Here is a 27885-nt window from a genome sequence, read left to right on the forward strand (position 1 = left end):
TGATATTGTACAACTCATTCATTTAAGAAGAAACAAATAACCATACATACGTCACAAAAAGGTTGATCCTTTTGCCACTTTTAGATGAGGATAATTACTTTCATTAAAGCATTTCTCCTTGTTCCTCAGTCATCATCCTATCTGGTATAGGATTTATAGTATTTGACTGGGTTAAGATATATCTCAGAAAAAATGAGATGGAATTTACTTTCTTTTTCTACTCCAGAGAGAAGTAGATGTGCAAAGGAAGAACTGTATAAAGGATGAACTAACAAGAAATTTGGTGGGAACATTGGCAGGTGTTTGAAGGCAAGATTCAATTTAAGGTATAAGTACAATATGCAAGGAAATAATAAATCCTTTGCATGCTGAACAAAAATTAGGATATATTCTTCAGATGCTGATTGAAGTGTCTAAAAACAAGAGTAAGCACAAATACAAACCAGTATGCTGCCAAGGAAACAATTGCTTTGGGGATTTTGACCCTTTCCAGCACTGAGAGTGGAAAAAGAAACTCTGGTCATTAAAATGACAGATTTTCCAAGGAAATAGTTATTAAAACGAGAATCAAGACATATTTCAAACCAATCAGTTCTAAAGGGAAGTATCTATATACTAGATTTGGCATAGCATGTCTAAGAAATACATGACTACAGAAACTTTGCAAATGTGTAGACATTCTTTTCAAATTAGATATGCTTCAATACAATTGAATTCAAACTTCTACCTAGAACTAAACCATGAAAATGCTATTGAGGAGCTGAACTCCTATCTCACGTTTTTCTTACCTTATACTGAGGCTAGTACAGTCAGATCCAGCCTTCACAGCAGTGTTTGTTTCCAAATAAACATCCTCAGATGCCTTGAGAAGTTTGTGGAAAATATGGTTGTCCTACTTTTATATTACAATTTTTCCTCTCCTTATGATGTTTCACGGCTGCTTTTCATACATTTGCTGTAAAGACATTTGAAAGAAAGCATTGTATAATGGCTTAATTCTCTATGGTCTTATTTAATGAACTTGAGATTTGGGGGCTTACTCTGCAGAAGAATAAATGAATATGTTAAACAAATCAAAGTGCTTCTCCAATAGTTAAACACAGCAGACACCAGAGGTACTGACCCAGGCAGAAGGGATCAGAACTCTGATATTACTCAAGAGCTTAAAATATTTTAATCTTTCTAAGCATTTTTGCTTTTGAAACAAGAAGGTGTAAGTAAAGCCAGTTAACCAGAAGTTAACCAGGATCCTGCAGTATCTTTTGTTCTTGAAGACAAATAAACGATGGAATCGTGTAAGTCTTTGTAAAGACATAACGCAGAAGCAGTGTCAGACAGTTTCTTTGCTCATCACTTCTAGTCTACCTCACAGCTTGTTCTAGGGTACTTCCTTCTCTACTCTGCTTTTGTTTTTGTGAGGGCCACACCACAGTAGACATCCAGCTGTCTGTAGGACCTTTGCTGCCTCCTATTATCTTTTTCTCAAACTCTTGGACAAGGAAGATGGACTAAGAAAGAAGTCTGCCTTAGATAGATGCCATTTCTTCTAAGATGCATAGTGTTTCATTTAACTCTGTCTCCAATCTGTAGTGTGTTTACAGGTGATGTGACTGCTGAGCAGTCTAGAAGGGTTACAAAAGAAAGCAGCTATTAAAGCTTCTTGAATGCACAGAATTTGGTCAGGTCTGGGCCTGAAAGACACATTCTTGGATGAGAAAACAAAAGACTGTGGCTATTTATTCAAGAGAGAATTACACTTGCATGAGGTTCTTTCTTTTTACCTTTCTTTCCTTCCTTCCTTCCCGTATCTCCAGTTTGTTTTTATCACAATGGGAGAATTAGTCTGGATTTCTAACATCCTCACAATTTAGGATGTTCAGATCAGTTTATCTTAACTTTGATGAGAAGCTTCCATACCACATGTAATCAAGAAGTACTTTTACGGTTTCAAAAATTACAGCATCCCGTGCAGACCTGTTTTTGAGGTGTGCTTTAATTCAGGGTACGCTGCAGACATACTGCCACAAACCAGTGCGTGAGCATGCTGCTAATGCAATTATAGAACATTGCACTGAGTGGCTCTTACACTAATGGTTTTTCTTTGATTGTATCTACTTAAATGAAGAAATGAAAGAATGGTGCTTTTGTTTTGTTGTTGTTGTTTAATCTACATAGCTCTATTTATTACATAAACTCAAGAGAATGAAAATGTGCCATATTTTTTTTTATCTTGAACACCTTTCAAATTCCAGACTACATTCAGGAGATAACCTCAAAAAAATTGCAGGAGGAAATCTGTTGTTTCTCTACAATTTCTTCATCTAATATGACTAAAGACATAACACAACGTGAATATGTGAAACACTAACAAAGCAATTGTTCCTTATCAGGATTTCTCACTGTAAGCCAGTTTCTGTATGCAAGCCTGTACCTTTTCAGGAAGAGTCTCATTTCTTTTTCATTGCAAATGGTTTGTCTAGGACAAATGCACGACTTTTATTTCATAAGCAAAGAAATTCTCAGAAGGTCAGTAAGAGACACTATCTCTCTATGAAATATGACAATCAATAACAGTTTAACCTCTAATCTATATCAACAGATAACCTTTATTTACTGTTTGACTTGTGTAAAGACAAAGACAGGTAATCCAAAAGGAGTAGTCACAATAGAGACGAATGACCTTCTTTTACAAGAACGTAGATACCAGTGGGCAAAAAGCATTTCAGCTTCAGCATCATGCAAAGGGCTATTTTGCAAAGAAACACTGTGTGTTAGTTGTTGAAACTTTTTTGTGCATTCCCCGAAACAAATGACACTATTCTGAATATTTTCCTTTCTGGGCAGTAAATAAAGTCTTTTATGTTGACAATGCTAATATTATATTTTAAAATACATTTGCATTTGTGTTTTTTGTCATTTTTTATTGCATTGTATAAATCCCAGAGCAGAGATCCACCAGGCTCATTGAGAGAAAGCCCTGTTTCTTGGGATAGCATCATGCAATGATACAGGTGACCATACGACATTTCATTATGGTTTACTGGATGAATCTATGGGAAGGCTATTTCAGCAAGAACTGTGGATATCTGTTTGGAGTAAAAGTCAGGAAGGTTAATTTTAAGTGATTTCTGAACATTGGATTATTTTGCACAGATAATTTTCAAGCATGAATATTCCTGATGCAAAATACTGTTAGGATACTGCAGAATAACTTGTGCTTTAAATCTGCTGGGTGAGGGGAAAGATGGGAAGGGAGTTGCAGAAAATAATTTTGTTACTACTGGTAATTCTGGGATTTAGCAACACACCCATAGCACTGGAGAGTTAAAATAAGAAATGATTAGGAAAAGTTTATTTTTAAGGGAGGTGATGCACATTTTGTGCTCTAACTTATAAATGCTTCTTAATGCATAAAGACACGTATGTGATTACGTTGTTTTTACTTACTTCTACATTTCAGTGATGTGTAAGAAATTTCCTTTAATCTTAAGCCATGAATCCATAAATGAATAAGTAGTTATGGTCAGTGACTGCTGCCGTTATTTGATTTATTGATTCATCCTCTTGTCTAAGAATACCTTACAATGTTGTTTGTTTCATTATTAGCCTCATTCTTCTCTAAATGAAAGAATCAAATTCTATATAATTTTTAAATACTTTTTTCTTGCTTTTCCTACTTTATGAAGACTTTGCTACTTATGAAGCTTCTTTATGAAACCAAAAGGCCAAATCTATTACTTGTAAGTATTTGTAAAGGCAGTATCATAAGCTTTATTATAGTTGTATTAATGGTTGTGCTGTTGACCGTAAGCTCTAGCACAGTTGGTCTCGATGGAGGCAGTATGAAAAGTAAATCACAACCCTTCTTAGAGTAGAACTGTTCTCATTTTCTTTTCAACTAGGCAAGGAAGGTGTCAGCACCTCTGTAAAAGTACAAGTGTTTACAAGTTTTTCAGACTTAGCCCAACTAGTAAGAAATGATTATTGATCTTCTTGGCACTGTGGGAAAATTCAGTGCTGCTTTCTCAAAATGAGGCCTTGCATATACGTTGGTCTTTCAAATGGAGTCACAGAAAATTGCTGGTGTTTTATCTCCACTCTTGGATTTGCAATTTACCTCTCCTCTCATTTTTTCATTATATGCAGTGTTTATATCCTTGCTAATCAGCTCTATTATTTGGAACGATGCGATTGAGTGTAACTGAAAACATGAATTACACACAAATCTCAGATGAGAAAAATGCATTAAGTATGATAGGATTTATAATGCAAATACTGTGATTTTTCTGACCATAATGTTCAGTTAAATTATAGAAATGGGTAACTGTAAGTACAGAAAAATTCAAGATAGCATTTACAGCTGCAAGCAAGAGATTAATAGAGTGAGCACCTTGAACACAACGTAGAGATGAATCTCTTGTGCCTTTGGAGGCAACACAACTCCTCAGTAATCAATTCAGCATATTTTTGGCTAAAGGGTTTTCTGGAGGAAACTTGTGAGAAGTGTGTCCTTTTTGCAGGTCTGGGAATGCCTGCTATTTTCCTTTTAATAAATCAGTGCACATATATTCAATTTTGTTTTGCTATGAAGACTTTCAAGTTCTGATACAAAACTAGCAATATTGAATTGATGCTTGCACTGACATACAGCTGCCTCAGGTTTGGAGCACAGAGAACAAAGCTGATTTTGTCTTGCTTTCTTAGCAAAGCAAAGTAGTCCTTGCTTCCTCAGTAGGTTTTCAAATGTAAGGTTCAGACAGTAGTAGCATTTAAGCTGCGTGCTACCACCAAAGCACAGGGGGCACTTTTCTTCATACCAAATATTAATTCTTTTCTGTTCTGTAACTCAAATAATATTAGCCAGTGTGACTGCTATTCTATTTGTCTGATTATGTCAGTTCCCAGATGAATCTTTGGTACAGACAATGTCATAACAGTTCAATCTGGCATGATGGTCCACTGAAAATTAGCCTGAAAATCTAAGGAGTAGTCTAATACTTTGGAACTTTTACAAGAATACAGCTATGAATTCAAGTTACCTCCTTCTGTAAATGCGGGCAAGTGCCCTGGCCTGCTTTTCTGTTTATATTTCTCCATATTCTTTTCATCCCTTCCCTCCTAATTAGGTGGGTTCTTTACATAGTTTTTTTTCTAGTTTTCACAAGCTTCCAAAATTTCAGGAAGCAATCTCTGAAAAGATGAACAGCACACAGCAAAACCCAAAGAAGCTTCTATCCTATTTCACAGAGCACTACATCTAGTACATGTTTAGCTTCCAAAATTTAAGACGACCCTGTAGCATAACAAGAGAATCTTTTCAAATAGAAATGCTCTATTTTGCTTGATTCAAAATATACATATTATGTCGTTTGAAAAGGCTGAAAGGTATGAATTTTATAGTGATCAGTATTATAGTAACATTTCCTTAATAGCAGATTAATTTTAAATGTCCTTACCATTAACATACTGGTGTTTTTCATTATTTGCCTTTGCTTGCAACCTTTCTTTGTCCTTCCAGCAGAGAATGTTAGTGCTTATTTACACAAAATAAAGACAGCTTCACTTTTAAAGTTCAGTATTTTGGGCAAGCAGTAACGCACCGGTCCGCTAGCCAGTCTTAGCAGGAAATAGTCCTAGTGTTGATCACAAGGAGGTGACTTGTGGTATCAGCTCATTTTGAGAAGTTTAGCAAACATGTTATCTGTAGCAACAGTTCTGATGTAATGTTTATAAGTTCAAACTGTCCTGTTTGGCCATTGCTGCTGATATGCTTGTTACCAAAACAACCTAAAAGTCTGTTCTTTGCCATGCCCTTCAGGTCACCTACAGATGATGTTTCATCATGAACTAATATTTGAAAGATATGTTTAAAGAGAATCATTTTTCCAGATTTAAAACTTTCAATTAAAAACTTACTTCTAACAAAGCTTGAACAACTTTATACTGCAGAAAGCTCTTAACTGATAAGCTGATAATTCAAATAGGTTCTAGTTTGTTGAAATAATGAATATGCCAACTTACGTGGTGAATTACTGACATGATTGCATATGCTGACTTAAAATTATAATTAGACAGCCATCTATACTTATTAGTTAAGGAAAACTACATTTTCTTCAGCACAACTGACCAGGCCTGGCTCATAAACACAGAGGGAAAATTGTATGGAGAGACCATTATAAGGAAAAAGAAAAGTAGCATGCAAGCCTTGTAATATATTTCTTAATGTGAAAACACATCAAGTTTGTTAGCATTCTTCTACCACTTCAAGCATTTTCTGCTTAAAACAGTGTCTTTAAAGAGCATAAATACCTACTGCTATGATATTGCACACACTTGCCCTCTAAGTTCCCAACTAGTGAACTGACCTCAACACTGCCAGCACCAGAATAGATCTGCAAGTCACAGTGACTCCTACAGCACCTCCGTGCCAATGAGAGGTTCTTTGCTTACATGTCACCATCAAGAACCTTCTGGAAATGCAGCTGATGTAATGGAAAATGAATCCAGCTCCCTAATTTTTATCTGAGTTGGATCAGTGCGACTAATGTTAGAAGCAATGTTTCTGTAATCCTTATTCTGCATCTAAAGTAAGAAGCCATGAATACGCACGGCATAGAGACCGGAGTGATAAGAAAGCACAATCTGCAGTCATTTTCAGAGCAAAGCTCCACTTCTAATTTCCCAGTTTCATGTATGCACATGCACACGTATATGTATATATATGGAAATCCATACAACTACCACTTCAGTGTGGTAGGAATAAATAAAAAGCCATATGGAAAGATCATGCAAGATCTTCCCAGCTATGTAGCTAATTACCTCCATGAGACAGAAACTTCTTTAACAGACAATCTACTTTGAATTGTGCAGATGTTTTTTCATTCTTGCCCTCTTTTGCTTATGGTTAAGGAATGAAGTCCTCAGGAACTTCCTTCTTTAATAGGAATATGCCCATGACAGATTAAGGGAGAACATACAACACCTTCTATTCGCTTATATGCTGTCTTTCACCTCAGTTAGCTGAAGAGCAAGACTACCCGACCTACACATAAAGCAACAGAACTGAACTCTGGGTATCTGAAAGAGCTGGAATTGTGCCACTTAAGAAGAAACAATATATAAAGTAGCAAAATGAAACAAAGTAAAACAAAGTGACCCACTGCCATGAAATTGAATTTGAGATGACAAACTGTGTATCTCGGTACTATTATTAATTGCACTTATCTAAAGATTACTCTAACAGTGTAAAATACATTATACTGGCTGTTAGAAACCCTGCAATACCTTTAAACTCTTCTGCTATCAGTAAGACCTCCAAAACCTGTGACAAGCCCAGATAAACATGGTTAAATCTGCTCAAGTTGCATTATATATTCATTTCAGCTGCATACATCTTCATACATGTGTACTTTAACAGGAACTTGTCCTGAAAATTAGAATTTTGCTCTCATGGAACCTCAGTATAAGATTTCATCAAAAATGTATTTGGCTCAAATTTCTTGTTTATATTCCTCTAAAGAAACAATTTATTACTGGGAAATAACACAATTCTGCTTGACAGTCAATGTGTTTTATATTCTGATGCATTTCTCTACTTTGGACACCAAAAAGACCCCTTCTCTATCTTTGCTTATTTATAATTTAGAACAAGAGAGAATACGCAAGTCTTTGAAGAAAATGCACTTTGGCCAGCACCTTTAATAATAAACCTTTGCCTCCCGTCTTGCTCAGTACTAGTTCAGGTGAAAGCATGCTCTTACTGAATGACCATGTGTACTCTCTGAACCACTAGCAAGTGTCCTTCCTGAGTCATCAAAGTCATTTCCTCCTTCCTCAGTCTTCCAGACCTGCCTTGTTTTGCCCAAAATCCACGTCTGAGTTCAAGGTCATATGGCTTCAGGCAAAACGAATTTGAGCTAGCTTTTGAACTGCACGTTAGGTATAATTTTACTTTAAAAAGAGAAGTAGTATATAAAACAGCATCGTGTGTAGATGCAGAGTTCACAGCTGCTGCTTTTGTTTACTGATGCATATTTCTACAACATACAAAGGCTTGAGCATTCCTGATAATACTTAAGGTTGTAACACATTAGTTCAGGAAAATAAGAGACAGATAGAGGACAGTAGGATATACTGGATGAAATATAATGCACAAATATATAGATAATTTAAAGCTCTTACTTAAATACCTGTGTGTGCTCAGCTTTCACAGGTCAGACATTTCACCAGGATAACAGCAAAAATTAAAATGAAGCATTCATGAATATCATCCCTGTTTAATATTAATTTGACAGCAATTAAAGGAAAACCAGGAAATCCATGCTAACACCTTTCATGAACTTCCAGAAACCAATAAAGTAAATATGGAAAGTTCATGAATCTCAATATCAGCTCTACAGTTTTTGATGTGGGATGTGTCAGGTAGTTTGCACTTGGAATATCCCATGATCTACAGAAAAGCTAAAAGGTTCTGCTCCAGAGATTACAGGCAAAAAGTCAGGAGCATATCTGGCTTACAGAGTTACACACTGACTGCCTGCATGTACCTTACCTCAAAGAAATAAATTTCTGTAGAAGTGAGCTGCAAAGAGACACAAAATACACAGCAGGCATTTTAAAAATGCCTATTTGTTATCAGTTCTTACTGTGTCCCTAGTTCTGAAAGTTCTTCCAGAAATTTTGCTCACGAAGAAGCTATTTATATGTTTGCAACAGTATTAAAATTAGCCCCAGAACTCTCTGCTATCAAAGTCTTTTCAAAATAACTCAGACATTTGTATTACAGAAAACAAGATATTGCATCTGGCAAGGCCCGTTGCTCCTGAGCATCTACCCCAGATGTGAGGTGTGCTTGTGCAGTCTGGTTGTCACTGCTATTCTTGTAGACACCACGTTTTCATAAAAAGAGGGATGTGACTCACATTTGTTACAACTATAATTTAGAATGATTAAAAAACACACCCAAACCATCTCATCCTCCTGCAGGACACTCACTGGCACTCTCACTGGTACGTACCTGTGCAGATATCCAGAGTTCTGGTGATTCAGCACCATCCATCACCATGCATTTGGCTTTTCCATGCACAGCCAGATGAAAGCTGTGCAACGTGCACAGAATTTTACAGCTTGCATCTTGGTGCCGCTCTGCACTCACAGATATGGACATCCATCAGCAAACCCTCTGGGTTTGTTTGCGTGGCAGTTTGCTTTTTGCATTTTACTTATTATTAACATCAGGAATTTAGCTGCCAGTTTCAGGGTGGCCTTTTGAGTATGTTTTTAACAGAGTACACTTCTATGTTTGCTATGTGTACAATCTTCTCCTCTGACAAAGTGGTATCAAGAAAAAGGGATGAACAGCTTTAATGCCCCCATAGTTTCCTTTCACTTCTATCTACTGTTCTTTCCAATAAACATGCCTCTAAAAAAAGGAACATATGGCAGCAAAATGACAAAAGAGAATGGGAGGCAGTGGAAGTCTTTTCCCTATTCAATATTTCTTTGGCTACAGTTGTGCATTCTTACTCCAGGGCATGAGGATATACGACAGTATTTTCCGTTTGCAGGTCTCTACGAAGTTATGCACAATGCAATTGAAGAGGCGTGTTATGTCAGGCAGGAAAGAAGCTGAAGAGCTATACTGCCTTGAGGAAGAAAGCATATCTACTGTGAATTACAGAAAGGAAAGAGGATATTCTCAGTTAAGTTCTCTTCACATGAAAAAGTTTCATTTGTCAGAAATGACAGTGTCAGTAAATAGGATTCAATTTCACATTTTTTTGTGTCAACAGTCCTGCTTCTCAAATCATTTCTAAGTATGTTATTTCATTCCTGAAGAAAAAGCTTTTTCTTTCCTCTTTCTCTACTTTTTTTCTTTTTTTCATGGTCGCTAGTCATGGTTACAATGCATTTCCTGATCTGAAAATATCTATTTAATAGTAATGTTTGGCTTTCAACTACAGAAAATATGAAAAAGGAAGTTCTCTTTCACAGTCAACTACAGGCACTGTTGTTTAATTTTTATTTCAGTTCTTCTTAATTGTAGGGGTATTTACTCATTAAAATGTGTCAATTATAATAGAGAGAATGCAAGAAAACTTGAATATATATATAGGGAAGCAAAGTTCTTGAGGCCTTGAAATTTTGCATACTGAAAGACTGACTAAAAAGCACTTATATCTACCTTTGAAGAAAAAAAAAGTCCACGGACTATTAGTCATTTTCAGATATTTTAGAAGATACCAAACAAGAGCACTGATTTTCCTGTGTCAAATGGTCAAAGGAGTTTCAGACGATATCAAGAATAACTGCTTCTCCTACGCACAGTAATACAAGCCCCTGTAATAGGGGTGGGTTTGAGGAGTGTTGGCCATTCCATGGGTACTTGCTCAGTGAAGTACAGCTATTAATTTTTAGTCATGGTAGTTTGACATGAGATGGAGTGCAGGACCTACAATTTCTTTATGAGCAGCTGGAATGGAAATTTATAATGCAATACTCATTTTGGCACGTTACATTACCATCAGTAATTCCCCCCCTCATGGCCAACAAATTGTTGTCTGCCAAGCATGGCAGCCAGTCTGAAATAAGTCACCAAAGGAGCTTCAATCACATTAACACAGCTGAGGCTTGAAATCAACCTTTAGGGACAGGAAGCAAATATTCTAAAACAAAAGGAAACCTTTGCCTCCAGTTAAGGCAGTAGGAGCCCTGCCAAACTTTCTGCCACTAGAAATCACTCCCAGCATATTTCTGCTTCGAGCTGCTATTATTCGTCTTCTCCAGGAACCCTCTGGAATGGCACAGGCACTGTGGAGCAGGAGGTAAGACAGATGGCTAAAACATCATCTCCTATCATGTCAAATCCAAGCCTTACAGCAGTGCAGGAACACATGGGACCTTTTTGTCCCTTTCTGTTTGTCTCTGATGGACACAATGTACTCTAAATCAATTCCCAGAGCAAGAAATGAAAAACGAGCAATTAGGCAGCCTATTTCACTGCTCTGCATTCCCACCATTGTCCATCTAGCCTCATGTTAAGCAATTAATATAAGAGAAACTATTACACAAAGCATCTGTAGTAACCCTGCTTTTTTTTTTAATTTTTGTTTTGTTTTTAAGAAAGCTATCAAAGGTAATTTCTGGCACACAGGGTCTTCCTTCTCCATGCTTAAACTCTGCACCTTGTGTGGCAACACTTCTAACTGCTTGAATTCCTCATTCAGTCAATCTAGACACATTCAGTTTACTTAAGCAACCATTTCTAATCAGATGCCATACATAAGTGGAAGAAACTTTCAGGGAGTAAAACTGCTGCAGCAGGCAACACAGCAGTCACTATGTGCTGTATCACTATCAACTTGCAAGATCAAACTCTTGCAGGACTCTTGGCCAATACCAAAGTACAAGAAGCAAGATTTCTCCCATTGCTGCCAAGTATTCCTGTATTCAAATCCAAAAAAAGAATGTAACCAAACAACCATATCAGACTCTACTCCCAACCATTGGCACTTTTGCACATGATCTTTGAAATATTTTGAGTTAAGTTGGAGAAATTAAGACATAGACTTCAGCAAGGGAACATGCCCACTTCCTTTTGGACATCTAAAACAGAGATTGCTTTGAAATGGTCATGCCTAATCTGCTTATTTTCATAAAAAAACAGATCTTATTAAAATATCTTTTTCTCTGCAGCAATAAAAAACCCCAAGCTCCTCAGAACATATCTTATACAGCCTCAAGAGGGCAGCACAGTATTTCATGAATCACTTCACACAAAGGTAATAATGCTTTAACAAACAGCAGGCTGTCATGGCAGAGTATGGTAAAATCATACCAATGGTTTGGGTGTAAAGAACCTTAAAGACCATCAAGTTCCAGCTCTTCTGCCGTGGGTAGGGACAACTCCCATCAGATGAGGTTGCCCAGGATGCCAAGCAACCTGGCCTTGAACACTTCCAGGGGCATCTACAGCTTTTCTGGGCAATCTTTTCTAGTGCCTTACCATAGTATCACAGAGTTGTTAGGGTCAGAGAAGACTTCTATGATCATCTAGAGCAACCATCAACCCATCACCACCACGCCTGCTAAATTATGTCCCTCAGAGTCACATTTTTACTAATATCCAACCTGAACCTCCCCTGGCACAATTAAGGCTATTCCCTCTTGTCCTATTGCAGGTTACCCTGGGGAAGAGGCTGATCCCCAGCTCGCTACAATCTCTTTTCAGGGAGTTGTTGAGAGCCAAAAGGTCTTCTCTGAGCCTCCTCTCCTCCAGACTGAACAGTCCCAGTTCCCTCAACTGCTCCTCATAAGACCTGTGCTTCAGACATTTCACCAGCTTTGTTGTCCTTTCCTGAACATGCTACAGGGCCTCCATGTCTTTCTTGTAGTGAAGAGCCCAGAACTGAACACAGCACTCGAGGTGTGGCCTCACCAGAGCTGAGTACAGAGGGACGATCATCTCCCCGGTTCTGCTGGCTGCACCATTTCTGACACAAACCAGGATGCCATTGGCTTCTTGCCCACCTGGGCACACTGCTGGCTCATGTTCAACTGACTGTCAAACTAACATCTCTGATCTTTTTCCTCTGTGCAGCTTTTCCAGCCACTCTGCCTCAAGTCTGTACAATGCACAGGAGTTTTGTAGCCAAAATGCAAGTCTCAGCACTTGGTCTCATTAAAGCTCACACAATTGGCCTCAGCCCATTGATCCAAATTGTCCAGATCTCTCTGGATTAGGGCCTTCCTACCCCCTGGCAAATTGACACTTCCTCCCAACTTGATGTCATCTGCAAACTTACTGAGGGTGTACTCAGTCCTCACATCCACCCTCTGAGCATAGAATTAAGATCACTGTAAACAGTATCATAAATAAATAGGAAAAAAAAAAAAAGAGAGAGAAGCTGATGGCAGTAACATCAGCCCCCATTCTGCTCTTGCTCACGTAGCACCTCATGACACTCAGTAGCAGATGATGCAGGGTTACAAATGTAAGTCCCATATGCTGCAGCAGCCACATTGCTTATCCTTACCTAATCAACATCTACTGTGAACAACCAGTTCAAAACTTTCACAGTTTCTGGGGTCTGCAACACTGAAATTCTTGGCTGCAATTGGTAATAATTCTGCTCATGTTTTCAAATGGGACAAAGAAATTTAGGTTTATAGCAACACTAATTTCAAACTCATGACTATTAGAATACAATTGCCTTGTATGGCACTGCATCATATCATCCTTTGATAGAGATTTTACACTCCATCTTGAAATAAGATCATTTTCTCCTATCACTATCTCATTTGGAAGACTGTTTCAGAATTTCTCTGCTCTAAAGAACCTTATGTAAAATTCTACTGCAGAGTTATTCTTAGCCAATTTATGTTTTGGTTCCTGTGCCAACATTATCTGCTAGCTTCAGCACTGTCTTTCTTTTGCTTAATTAAATGTGTTTTTGTCTTTAATGCTATGGGCAAGCACTCCCAGTACTTGATAACCTCAGCAGGACTTCTCTCTGCCTGTTCCCCTTTTAAATTCCTTCCTTGAGCACAGATGACAGAAAAATTATATTCCAGACGAAAACTCTGCAGTAGCCTTAACATTTCTTGAGACCTATGGGAAATTCCTCGTGACACCACATATGCATTTCATAGCACAGCTGGGTTAGGGATGGCAACACTGACACCTACTCTAGAGACCTGCATGAACAATAAACTGAGCTGTAAGCTGCAGGTACAGCCTCACATTCTCTTACTGCTGTGCAACAATGTTTAACTTAAAAAAGCCTCTGTCTCTGGTATCCCATTTTTGAATGGTTATAATACTCATCATGCAACTATGTAACTGATATCACAGCTATAAATTGATACAGAAATCTAACAGAAACCATATATCTTAATGAATGTTCCAGCTCACTGTAGTACATCTGCCACAATCACAGTGAGGCATCAAGGTTAGTTAAGAGCTTTGATTAAGGAAATTTAATTGAACAGAGATTATTGACAATATATTTATTACCTGCTGCCAGGCAGAAATACTGTTTTGCCTTATTACAATAGCAATTGTAAACAGCAAACATAAAATTTTAGAAAAATATGAATTAAAAACCAACCAAACAACAAAAAGAACCAGTATAACAAACCTAGATCATCTTTATTTCAAGCAACACAGAACTACTACTCTGACCTTGCTATGGATTCTACATATTAAAAACACTGGGCTTTATTAGAAGCCACTGCAAAATTACTTTCATTTCCATGTCATCAGGTAACATTAGGCCACATTAAATGATGAGACAGTAATGTTCACGTTTCAGCTAACACTGTGTATTAAACGTTAGTTTTAATTCTCATGCCAAATGCAGGTAGAAGTCAGAAAGTTCCTAAGAAACTCACTTTTCACAGAATGTAACTTTCAAAACATGTTAGTATCTGAATTGCAGAAAATTGTTTCAACAAGTAATGAATTTGAATGCTAATACTATTGATACCGTATTTTCTCAACTTCTTTACATAGCACTGATATTTAAGAATCACAGAATGGTTTGGGTTAGAAGGGACCTCTGGAAGTCATCTAGTTCAGCTCCCTGCTGCAGAAGGGTCCCTGGAGCAGGCTGCCAAGGACCACACTCCACACAGCTTCTGAATAGCTACAGGGATGGAGATTCCATACAGTGGTTTATCTACTTTTTTTTTTTCCCTAAAATAAAATCTCTCTCACTCCAAAAAAATTCCTTCTCGAACTGTTCTTGAAATCAGCATAAGTTTCATCATAAATCCTGTTAATTAAAGAGGAACTTATCTAAGAGCATTTTTACAGTCTTTGCTTCTTAATATCTTTCTCACAATTGCAGCACATCACAAAATCCAAACTGTTTTCTAACACAAATGTTATTCTCAAACCAAAGGACATTTTGTTTGCACCAGCTAACTTCTGATACACTAAACTCATTGGGTTGCTGGGCCCTGCAAAAACGGGACATAATATCATCTAAAAAGTTGAATTCCTACTCTGATAATGAAAGTAATATGCGCCTTAAAAACAGCAACAACAAAAACAAAATTAAAAAGCCTCAGATAATTTGGACAAAACGTATACTCTAATCCAATGCTTCCTAATCCAAGTGCATTCTGCAATTGCCTAATTCCTATGAATTTAAAAGCCGGAAATCTAGATGCTGGGATCTCTGGTTCTTTCTGGTGATGTTTAATGCTCTGCTTGCTCTAACACATGGCCTGCACAGAAGCAACCTACTGCCCTGTTGGCAATTAGTACACCATCTTCTCTCAGAATTCCAACTCAGAGCTTCAGCTGTGAAGAAAGCTTCTATTAACTTTTTTTTTTTTTAACTAGATCTCTGTTTCATCTACTCTGATACCTAGCAATATCAATTACATAAAGAAAGGAGACAAGATAGGATCCCTTTCGCATGTATGCTATTATATTATGGTAGTAAAAAAGCATAGGAGTGAGGTATTCAGTAGTGGATGCTGTGATTATATTAGTCACCCACACAGCACCAGCTTAGTCCCTCTGTTCTTTCACTCCCCAACCTCTCTTTGGTGAGATTCAGGGTATGTTTTATGTTTGACAAAGCAGGGACAGAGAGTGTCAAGAGGCAAGTTTTGGCTCTCTGAATCTCAGTCCCCAAACCCAACCCTAGAGAACGTTAAGGAAGATAGAAATCTGCTTTGACACTTGCCAGATGTCAAAGCTTAAAACTATGTCACCTGAAAAGAAATAGCAGGAAGACACAGCTCTAATTACATTTTTCTCCATCCCCAGTGCACACGCTACAGCAAGATTAGTGTTTTCTGGGGACTGGGTACACACTGAGCCTTCTCAACTAGAAAGCCCTAAGTACTTTCTGGTCAGCTTGTGCTGTTTCAAAGCCACCCTGGAAGCAGAGCACAGCCAGATCAGCCCCTGGTATTCATCTTCCATTCCAAGTGCCTGGAATATACATCCCTCCCCTTAACCCCGAGCTTATCTAACTGGAGAGCTCACTTTGCTAGCAGGTTTTCCATTGCATTATTTATTATCTTGAGAAAATCAGCATCACTAGGAAAAATTCACTGGAAAAGAATTAAGTGAGCCAACAAGTAAAGCTTTTCACACTTACATAGATCTTATGTTCCTTCCCTAATATATCTAAATATGCTGTGATCCAAACGTTCAGCAAAATCTGGTATCTGTTAGCTTCTGTTAAAATATTCTTGGAACAATTAACTAATAAACAAAAGGCTTATATATAATGAACAACATATTTGGCTGAAGAGCGAAAAAGATTGTAAACGGCTTTTGTAGCCTGTCCTCCAAAGACTGAAAACAGAAAACAGTCTGACAGCCCCAAACACTTCAGTTATGAGAATACATTGGAAAGGAGATGGAGAAAGGTAGGCTCAAAACAAACCAAGATCATAAGGCAAAATACAAGAGTTACAAAAATGATGTTGGAGTCTTGTTTCCTAACATGTGTTAAGATTTCTATCATTGCTGATGTTAATAATTGACATGAAATACAGTGAGAGTTAGATAACAGCAGGAACGCTCAGGCCAGGAACCCATTTCATTTTCTAGTGGTGCGAGGCACAGGGCAAGGGGGAAATACATAGCCTGATATCAGAGATGATCTTGCTTCAATGTGTTACTCTCAAGGCATATTGTATTGTCTAGAAAGAGGATTCTGGTTGTGGCAGGGAACTGGAAAAAGAACAAGATGTGAATTTAGTGTTTGTGGAAGTGAGAATTAATAGCAAAACCTTGAGTTGGGTATAAGCTCTGCAGGTATTGTGCAAGCCTCATCACACAGCACTGCTATCTCACCCCAATTTATGACCTGGAACACTGCAAATTTTACTGCTTTTAGCTGGGACTGCAAGTTGTACCAAAGCATGCAATGATTTCATAAATCCAAGGGAAAGAGGTGAAAGCTCCAGGTTTCTTTAGCTCCTTAGCCTAGCACAGGTGCAACCTGGAGAAAATGTGATGACACACTGAAGCACCTGAGCCTGAAGATCACAGTGCCAACATTTGAGTTCAGGGGTTAAATGCAGTGATTCAGTATTCCCTAACTCAGAGTGCATGAGCAAGCCAGGATTTGCTCTGCAGCACAAGCAAATACAGGAAAATGAGTTGGAATGGCTTTAGAATGGTTGCAGTTCACACTTTCAGGTAGGTAGACTATATCTTAAAGTTTCACCACCATACCTAACAGGAGTAACATTTTTAATCATTCACAGAGTTCCAGAAAGTCTCAGCCAGCACGCACTGCTGAGATCAGGGGGCTCACTGTCCAGCTAGCTGGCCCCAAGAATTCACCAGGGTGAGGGAGTTCAGGCTTTCACTTCTCTCCGCACTGTCAGAGTCCTTGCGTTCTGGTTCATACCACCAAAAGCCAGCTTAAACCAGAGGTGAATCTACTACATGATATAACAAACGGCTATTGCTCTTATTTGCCCTGTATGTTCTTATCTCACAGTTCACAATTAATCACCACCCTGGAAATCAAACACTGAAGTATTTGTACATTCTCTTTTAAAATACATTTCAATTTCCTTTTAGCTGAACTGCCCTGTGCTTCGCCACACCTGCTCAGTGCACCATCCTGCATAGCACACTCTGTACATACCTGGAGAGACTGATGAGTCATGCCAGACAGGGAACTTAATCACCACAGAAAGAATATGAGATCAAAAAGTGTGATGCAATGGAAGCATAGAGGGATGGCAGTCCATTAGCAAATAATCACATCTGCAAGCTGATGGTATTTACAGCACCTCTTAACTAGGTTCTGCTCTCAGTAACATGAAATTCTCTTCAGTATGCAACCATACAATTAACATGAGTATAAATTTATACTAAGCACTCACGTCACACTGTGAAAAGTGTAAATCCAATCACATCTATTTGGTAAGTGCATGTTGTACATCTATTTGTTGTGCATGTTTTCTTAGACTTTGTGATGGCTGAAATCTAGCTTACTCTCTTCTACTTGGAGACACTTCCCTCTTTGCAGAGATAATAATTGAGAGAGGCTGATTTTATGGGAACAGCAGTACAGATGAATTGGTCTCCTATCTAACATTTATAGGGAAGGTTGCCTTGGTATCAGCATAGATCACAGGTACAGTTGAAGGTACAGCTGGTTTCTCTGAATTGCCATTAAGCTCAGAGTACTCATCAGGTTTTAGAACAAATACACTAGGTTCCCAAGCCATCCCTGTCCCTTATCATATAACCTCTAAAGGATTGCTCTGCTATCTTAGTTTGTGATGTGATATCATTTGTTTGCAAGTACTGGAATGGTTTTGCCACTTCGTAATGTATTCCACTATGAATTAATTGTATTTTACAAACATGCAGACGGCTCTGGAGATTGTTAGGCTTCTTATGTGTCTACATTCATATTACTGTGGCAAATGCTCTCTGTATATTTGTTTACAAGAACACAATTTTTAGGCAGAGAAGCCTAAAACTATCTACTAGTGCTGAAAGCAAGACCCTAGGTGTTACAGATCTTGAAACTGTTTCACTGAAGTTCTTGTCACAAGTGCAAAATTCAGGTCTAGCCCATTATCTCCTTGGGTGATTGCTATCAAACTTTCAAGAATACAGTTTTAGCAATGTCAGTGCTGAGAAAGATTAGCTTCTCTCAGGGTTATGAGCTGACCTTAGCCAGAAATTGTTAATCACAACTTGTATGGGAATGGTGTACCCACAGTGTTTCTCTGCAGTCCGAATTCTGTGATGCTGGAATCTACCTGACTCTCTTCTACTTGGAGGCACTGCAACCTTTCTGTACAGACACTGTTGTACACAACTTTCTCCTCTCTCCTAAAGGTGGAATTTACCAATAAAATTGAGAACTGAAAGACAAAAATGTGGAAGAGAGAGGCACCACGATCAAATAAAACCTGTTTTCATAGGAAGAGGCTACTGTAGTGGTATGAAATACCACATATCCTCTGAACTGATACAGAGACTGAGCTCTGAGCCTGCCGGATTATGAAGGAAGGAAAATGAATTAATACTGTATTCAATGTTTTATTGGCAGCTTGTCTGTCCTGATGATTTAACTGTTGTTTACACTGAAACCAACATGCAAGAAGATTATAGCCTGCGACTCCTAAGGGAGCATGCTGTGGAATTTTTGTATTCTGCACAATGTTATGGGTTAGCAACCACTCCTGTGTGCTAACACAGATCGCTTCAATCCCTTGTTTATCCTATAAACAAGAAAGTGCTCCACACTGTTGTCTTAAAGAAAATAGCTGAAATCTAAAGCAGCTTGGTCCTGTTTAAGCTGTCCCCAGACACCCTGCCTACCATGCAGGTTTGTTTTTCATTTATTTGTTAATGAAAACCGGCAGCAGATGCCACACTTTTATTGAACATATTAATCATTGAAAGAAAACAATATTTCTGCTGCTCTGGCAACTCCTGCACTATGAGTAAATAGGGCCTACTGCCTTCCTGTTAACTCTGTATGTAAAGTAGAATCCCCTAAAGCTTGGGGGTGTTATGCTACAGTATACTTCTGCTGTAAGAATGGATGCTTAAATGTGGAATCAAGTAAGATCTGTAACCATCAAATTGGCTTCTGATTCAAAACTCAATTTGCAGTAATAAGAAATACATGACAAGTGCTTGAATGCCTGTGATAAATAAGAATGCAGCCTTTATCCAGCTGCTAGTTTTCACAGAACAGTAATAAGGAAAAGAACAGTTTAACACTATCAATTCTTGTCATTCACAGTGCTAAAATAAACAGCTTGTGCTGAATGCCTGTAAGGCATTAGGGAATGACTGGTGCATATGCCACATATTTCATTCATAAATTTATGACCACTAGCACATTCATTTTACTCATATTATTATAGGATAACATGACTGGAGGTGCAAGTGCACAAGCTACCATAGATAGTATCAGCCCCTAAGCAGGCCTTCCTTCTCCTCCTCACTCCTCATCCATTGGTTATATTACTAAAGGTTCTCTTGGGGTAACTTCTCTCCAGAGAGCAAGCTACTCTGCACACTTGGTTTGACAGGAACAGCTTACAGCTCAGGCTTGTACCTAAGAGCTCCAAACATTTAGCTTCATTACACTTTGCTGATTTGTGCCACGCAGCAGTTACAGCACCTTACCTGTGTATCCTGAAGATAGGATGGCACCATGTAGATGGGCTTACAGGTCTTAAACGAATACAACCTATTCTCTTCAGCAAAGCTGCACTAATGCAGATAATAATCATATCCTCCATGTTCTCTTATTCCCACATTTAAAGCTTCAACGCGTTTCTGAGGAAGCAAGGTGAACCAGAGAAGTGCAGTTCCCATAGCCATGGAGGTACCAAAGACCAAATTAATCTTAGAGTACAAACCTGAAAAATATTGTACTCATCAAAAAAACCTACTACTTATAAGGAGTTTCTTTATCTCCCACAGTGGAAAAAAAATCTCTGAAGATCAATTAAACTCAGTGGGGACATCAAGGAAAAATGTGATCTTCCAGGTGCCTCGGTTGCAGAGTGCTCTTGGTTACACAGAAGCACACACACTACTGATAACCAAGTCATCTGTGCTTCAGAATTACAGGAAATTATTCTGAGTACAACAAAGGAGATGACAAGATGTCCCTGCAGGTGGTCTGTGCATTCTTGTCTACAAAGAACAAATTACCATGGAAAACATTTTAATACAGAATATTTTACCATAATGAATTAAGCATCACTTTTCTCCTGTAAGCCAACTGCTGAATTCTTTCGTTAAGTCAGCCCTAGGAAGAATCATTTGAATGTATGTCTTCATTTGTCTCTATAATCAATTCAGTGTCAGTTATGAGTATATGAAGTACATTAGTTGTACTCCAGCTTGGACGGGTGTTAATATGAATTTGTGTACAGTCTCAAAATTCATAATTCTTCAGGTTACATCTTCTAGCTTTCCTCCATCCTGCAGTTCACCCTAAGGGTGTAAGTTTATTGCCAGCAGTATTTATTAAATTAAAGACAGTGACAGCTGCAGTTCCTACAATAATAGTAATATTTCAGGTTTTTTTCTTTCTACATATATGAGTTTGATTATAGCAGAATGAATACAAATGCTAGAATAGCAGTTCTCTTCCTTATTAGTTCTTATGATCTCCATCATATGAAAATAGCTATGAGTTATTTGAGAGCAATTCCTTAACAATTTTTAAACTAATTTTCTGGCACTTGCCAGTGAAGCCAGCTGTTCACACAAGGTCACAAAAATTCTGCTATTTTTTCCCAATTTCTTACCTAAAAAGCTTTGAAGTACTTTTGGAAAAGGGCCAGTGAATGAGATTTTAGACTAATAAAAGTTTTTCAAAACTCCAATGCAACCATGTCACTGTGCCTGCTGTAGCTTCTGTTTGCTAGTCTAAAGCAGGCAGACCTATTGTTGTTGGTATGAGTTCATATTACTTCTGAACCTCAAGTAGCAGAACTTTGAAATATTTGAGTATTCTTCCCACTTCAAGAGTTTGGATGCAAACTATGATATACCTTATAGAAGACTGATTGCTGGAAGGTTGCTCACCCAGTCTGAAGAGTCTTAAGCAAGGAATTGAAACTCATGGCATTTATCTATCTCTGTAGTTATATCCTATTTTTCAATACTCAAAGTCTTGGCCTCAGTATTTAGCTGATTCTCATAATGTTAGCTGTACTACTGCTATGGCTCCTAGGGAGATGTGAGTTTTAAATTTTTATTTCTGTCTTTCGGATATCTGAAAAGACTATGAAATCCAGAACGGAGATGAAAACTATGTGAAAAGTGGGGAAAAAATAAAAGGAGCTCACCTCCAAGCACTACACTTTTGAACAGCATTTTCTGAAGTAATAACTTGCCTTTCTCACCTAAATAGACACTAATTGTTGACAAAGAAAAAAAACAACAAAACGAGTTAAATAAGGAGCTTACCACCCTCTGAGTAAAGTACTTCTTCCTTACATCTAATCTACACTGCCTTAGTTTTCAGCTGTAGGGATGCCCATGACCTGTGAACACAGAGAACACACTTTCCATAAGGGTACATTTAACTCCATTCTAGTCAACAGAATTTATCCTTAGTATAAACAGTGCATGTTTGAGCTGAAAGAATAGGGCTATTAATTTTTGTTCATGTTAGACTGCAATTGGGAGATAATTTAAGCACATGCACATCAGAGACTTTCTGTGTACAGATGGATTAAGAACAATGAGTCAGCCTCCCTGCTTTAATAAAAAAGAAACAAACTTATAAAAACACCCCAGTGATTTTTAGTAAATCAGACAAGGTTATACAAATAAAATACTATAGCCATGTGATTTCAGTAAAGCCAATTACACCTAAATAGCCACAATGCAAAGGTGTGAACTGTTCTTTCCTAGTTACTTATTACCCAATCTTCATTAATCATAAAAAAATGTTTTTACATTATTCTGGATTCTATAACTGCAATCTCCAATCAGTTTTTTGCTCACGTGGCCTCATTTCACCTGCTATCCTTTCTTTCCTTGCTAAAATATTTTGCAATATCTTGTAGATACTGCAGTTTGAGTGGGAGTTTCACAGAAGTTGTTTCAGGGAGTTTGGTTTTCCTCCCCACATTTTATGATACATTTTATAATCAGTGAAGATGAGTAGAGAAGCAATTAAGTATATTAACAACTATATTAAGTATATAGTTGTTTCAAAGGCTGATAAGTAAAACTAAGCAAATGAAAAACCAAACTCTTCATGAAGATTTTCCCCCCATTTCCAGTTCTAGTGAAAGTCCTGTATAGATCATTCCTGGTAATAAATGGAAAATATAAGATTAAAAACACAGGAATGAAAACTCAGTTAATCTGGTGATGCAGTAGCAGCTAGCACTCCATGCCAGGCATTATGCACAAAACATAGGTGTGAATGTACACCAATTAAAATAATTAAAAACAAATGCAGGAGTAGAAACCACACAAACTAAGAGACTGAAAGCAAACAACAAATGTGTTCATTCCACGTGCTGTGGATGCCATTTTTTCTTTATCTGTATTCTGTTCACTGCAATTCCTCTGCAATTGTACATCCCTATGAAAATAATGTTGATAGTCAAGAAAGAAATGGCAGCTGGTAAAATAATGGTAATTGCTTAGGCTTCAAGATCAAAAAAAAAATTCTCCAAAACAGTTCTATGTCTTACTTATTAAACATTGTAGACATAAACACATTACATGGAGACAGGTACAACGATATATCTAGGCCAGGTTATATTTATTTGCAGAAAGTTCTACACACAAAAATCACATGGGAAGAATAATTAGAGGAGCATCTGTCAGACTTTTCTCTCTCAGTCCCTCCACACAGAAAAAAAGAACAGCCTGGTGCAAGAAAGCATAATTCTCAGGAGAACTGCTGAACACAATCTGGATCAGAACTTCACACACATGAACTACTCCTTACAGCTTCTTGGAAAAACCACCGAAGTCACCATCACCACAACAACAGGAGAAACAGATGTTTCAGTATGTTTCATCTTGAGATGAAAGCATCTCAAAGATGGTGTCTAAACTTTGCCCTGTAACACAGCTGGAAGAACTGACTATTCCTATGTAGGACAATTAATTTATTAAGATTTTCACCAGTTTGGTTCAGTTGAGCCTGACTCGTCAGCACGATTGGTTTGCATCAATCACTAATAACTTAGAATTGTTAGTGCAAAGTGATGTTCAAGTGTAGTTCAGGTGGTGGCTGAAATAAAAGCGTGAGGCACATAGTTATGGCAGCTACAGCAGGCAGCTAAAATGTATTCCTCAAATCCAATATCTGAAGTATAGAAAGCTTAAAGTGACTTCTCCCCCCAGACAGCCATGTTCTTCTTTGTCAGAAGCAGCAATGCCACACAAGTCCAGCCTCTAATGCTGCTTAGACTATCCTGCCTTTTTCCTCCACCTCCACAGTGTTCTGCTTGCAGATGAGTGGGCATAGATAACGTGATACTTATCTCATAGGCAGGAGGTCTAGCAAGCTGCTTTTCAGAGCCCAAAACAAACAGTCCTCTGCGGATTGGTCAGCAGGACACCATGGAGTAGAAAGCTAGTTTGCACCTTCCCCGTGTCCCAGTATATCAAGGTTTAAGCTTCATTGATTCCAGTATAGAGAACTTAATCAAGATTTTTCATGCCTCAGAGAACAGTACAGCTGCTAAGCTTTCCTTAATAAGTGTTTTATAGTAGGGAAATTGAACTAGGAATTAGCCGAAAAGAAATGACTTGCTTTGCCCTAATTAAGCAGCAGCTTATTGTAACTCAAGCACTAACATCATTCTGCTCTAACATGAAAGAGATGTTGATGTAAGGGATTTAGCAAAGCCATTGATTCTGTTCCAGTTGTTGGCTGCACTGTCTCTTGCAGCTTGCTTCGAATTTAAGAAGCCAAATGCACTGTTAGAATTCTGAGAAGGCTCCTACACTCCTTATTTCTTATCCAGTAAAGCAGGTGCAGTCATCTGACTGGGTCAGACTTCCTTACACCAGTCTGTATAAAGTCACCTTGAGATTTCACAGCTATTATATTTCAAATGAAACTAATCTCCTACTACCTGAAAAAGCTCACGTTGGCAGTGACAATAGAAAACTCTTTGACAGGAGACACAAGTGTAACACAAGCAATGGAACATGGCCACACTGTAGAATTTCAGTGAAGGAATACAGCAGATTATTCGCCTGAACATGTTTTATAGAAGCAGGTTGTCTGTTATTAAGGTCAATTACATCTTTTAAGGGACACATGCCTTGTCCCAGTAGAAATCCTGAAGGAATGGGCACATGATAAGCGTGACTGCATTTCAGTAACTCTGTGCTCATACTGCCAGCTGCCCACTTAGCCTGTCTAGTCACATCCATTTCCAAAGCACTACATAGATAATGTTTATCAAAAAAGTGCTAGTTTATTATTTTAATTAAAGCTTTCAACAGTGCTATCAAATATTGTACTCACAATTCAGCAGCAGGTGTATTTCTCTCTGACTCAGTACTGCACTGCTCACTGTCACGTATGGTTATATGGGCACTCTGCTTCTGAAAGCTTTATTATTATTGTTCTTCACACCATGAATTCCTATGGTGTAGAACCTGGGAGTCACATCCATGGAACACGATGCCACTGTACACAACACTGCAGAAAACCAAGAAATTCCAGACCAAAACACCTTGGATTAAAATAAATTCTTCTGTAAGGCTAATGTACTCATTTACTGCAGTCAGCCTAACAATGTTCTTAGTAACCAGCTCAAAGCTTCCATTCATGCCCCTAAATCTTATGTTACAAAATCTGCCTATGCTGAAAGTATTTAAATCTTCCTTTTGCAAACTGTTTATTAACATGATTAGCCCTATTCGTAGGATCTATTATTAATGAATATTGTGTTGAAAAGCCAATTCCCTTACAGACCTTCTACTGGACTTGATTATTTAAAGTCTACAGATGAGAGCAAAAATGTTTTTTTATTTGGCATGAAATCATTTTCATTTACGTTCCTGGAAAACGAGAAAAATGCCTGAAACCGACCGTCTGTGCTGCCAGGCTTTCATGAAGTACTATCTTTGTATGCTGACCTGCAGAAATGTATCAGAGAAAAATATTTCTGCTTTCAGTGCTGCATTTACTGTAAATTTGCATTCTTCCAGGAAAATTCTGACAGATAAATTTAACATTGCAGGTCTGACTTCAAGCAAATCTCTTAGCTATTAGTGGTTCCATGAATCTTTCTTTGAAAGAAGAATGCAACTGAATTTGACACCAGGGCTGCAGACACAGAAACAGAGAGCTATGCAAAATGCTGTAAAACCACTGAAAAGATTTCTCTCCCAGAAGGTATCACTCTGCAATCTGTATTAGGCAGTCCCTGCTCCTGAGCTCCCAACAGAAGCAGTGCCCAAGATGCTCCTTCCCTACCAAGGCTCCTATTTCCATTAGTCAGAGTGCCATCACACACACTGTGCAGCAGCACTTCATCTCTGCAAAGCTTAACTGGGTGTTACCAGATTTGCTTAATTCTGACCAAAAAGCAGTATCTCAATTATCCTGTATTTTGTTACATACCATAAACATTCCGTTAAAAACAGCCCAAATTCTTTCTTATTATTTTGTGATGAAGGCCCAGGCACAGGCTAAATGGCACAGTCGATAGGACCTTCAGAACGTTTCCAGGAATAAAGGTAAAATATGCTATTTCCAGACATTAAAAGTTAAACCAAACATTCTTAGCAAACCATTCATTTACTGTCTGTTGTCTGTTTTATCCCATTTTCTTATTATCAAACCTTTCTCTCCTGTGCAAATCTACTCTGCCATACCAAAGATGGAGCATTGTTGAGAATGTGTATCTCCACATAGATAAGGAAGCAGATTTACATCCAAGGAACAATTAACACACATGAAAGTCACCATGTTTTGAATAGGGCAGAATAGCCAGTAACTTAGAAGTGTGAGGTCTGGTAAATTGGAGCTATTGGAGACAGCATCTCGAATCACCATCCCACCCACTCACATTATTGATAATTGTGCTGAGAGTTAGAGAAAATCCTTTTTTGCCCTATTTCTAACAGCCACTGAATAAGTGGAGTCAGTAATATGATACGGATTCCATAATAACACACTGACAGTAAAAAAGGCTGTCAAGCACATTGCTGAAAGTCCATTGCTATTTTCCTAACTTGACTACTGCACTGTCTCTTATACTCTTTCCACTCTAAAAATCTTAGACCTGAAAGCTCAAAATGCTGCTTATTTGCTGATTTTCATGTAACGACTGTACTGATGAGTCAGAAACATTTTTTGCTAATATCTCATTTAGTTTCACATGCTGATAATGGAAAACAGACAAATAAAAGAACAGTTAGAAGAATATTAATGAGCAACAAACTTCCCTTATTTCACTACAAAATTCTTGAAATTCTGTCCCTCCGATCGCTCACAAACCCAGATGAGCACACACACACAATGACACACAAGTTCAGCTCAGGGCTACATGATCTTTATCAGCTTTATTACGAAATGCCTGTACAGACACGTCCATGACACTTCAGAAGCAGCTGAAATGGATTTTGGGTTGCCAGCAGGTTTATCTTTTATCTTTTACCACTGAATAACAGAGCAGACAGCATACTGTTGGTATTTTTCACAGACCGACATTTTTTTCAAAAGTACCAATTTGTAAAGCAAAGATATAAACCACATTCATCTGACTTTTTCATCCCTCAACAACTGCACTCTTTCTTTGGGGTATATCTGAAAGCTTGAAATTGAAATAATGCATATCTCATGGGGAAACGCAAATTGTATGATGAAATACATACACAAAATATCTCTGGGTATCCTTCAATATAATTCTTGTATACAGAAAATGAGAATCTTTCACCTTCCCTCACCTACCTTCAGTAATAAATGCTGCACACACATCAATGTCAGTACATCATGTATTGCTTCAGGTACACCACTCAGATGAACACATACTTCTCTCTCTAAGTAGAGAACAGATTTCAGAGGAAACAACAAATCCATCTCTTACACTCTGTAGTTTAGGGGACATTGTTACTAACTGGAGGGCAGACAGAAGCAGGACCTGCTGGGGTTCCACAGAGGCACAGTGCAAACCAGGCCCTGGTGACTCGGGATGCCCAGCTCCAGGCAGGGCTGGCTGCTGCACGTTGACCAGCTGTGCACTGAGCGAGCAGCCAGATGTGTGTCAGCCCCACTTCTGGGTCCCACTTCCTGTGTTTCAGAAAAGTTTCAGTCATCTCTAATGAGTAAACACCGGCAAAATTTTTCACATTTCCAATGCCTCATAAAACTTCAAACTTCTTATGAACTGCTTTCAATTTCACTCAGTATTTTCCTG

At 38.1% G+C, this 27885-nt stretch overlaps 1 non-coding gene across 2 annotated transcripts in view; it reads right to left on the reverse strand.

Moving 5' to 3' along the window:
- Positions 1-27885, reverse strand: part of LOC104913245 — a 49630-nt gene that overhangs the window by 8586 nt on the left and 13159 nt on the right. For both annotated transcript variants that reach the window (XR_002119803.2, XR_795235.3), the window contains exon 2: positions 789-955. This is a non-coding gene — a transcript (uncharacterized LOC104913245). The remainder of the gene's footprint in view (positions 1-788; positions 956-27885) is intronic.

The sequence above is a fragment of the Meleagris gallopavo genome, chromosome 15 (genome assembly GCF_000146605.3).
Source record: "Meleagris gallopavo isolate NT-WF06-2002-E0010 breed Aviagen turkey brand Nicholas breeding stock chromosome 15, Turkey_5.1, whole genome shotgun sequence".
Taxonomy (NCBI): Eukaryota; Metazoa; Chordata; class Aves; order Galliformes; family Phasianidae; genus Meleagris; species Meleagris gallopavo.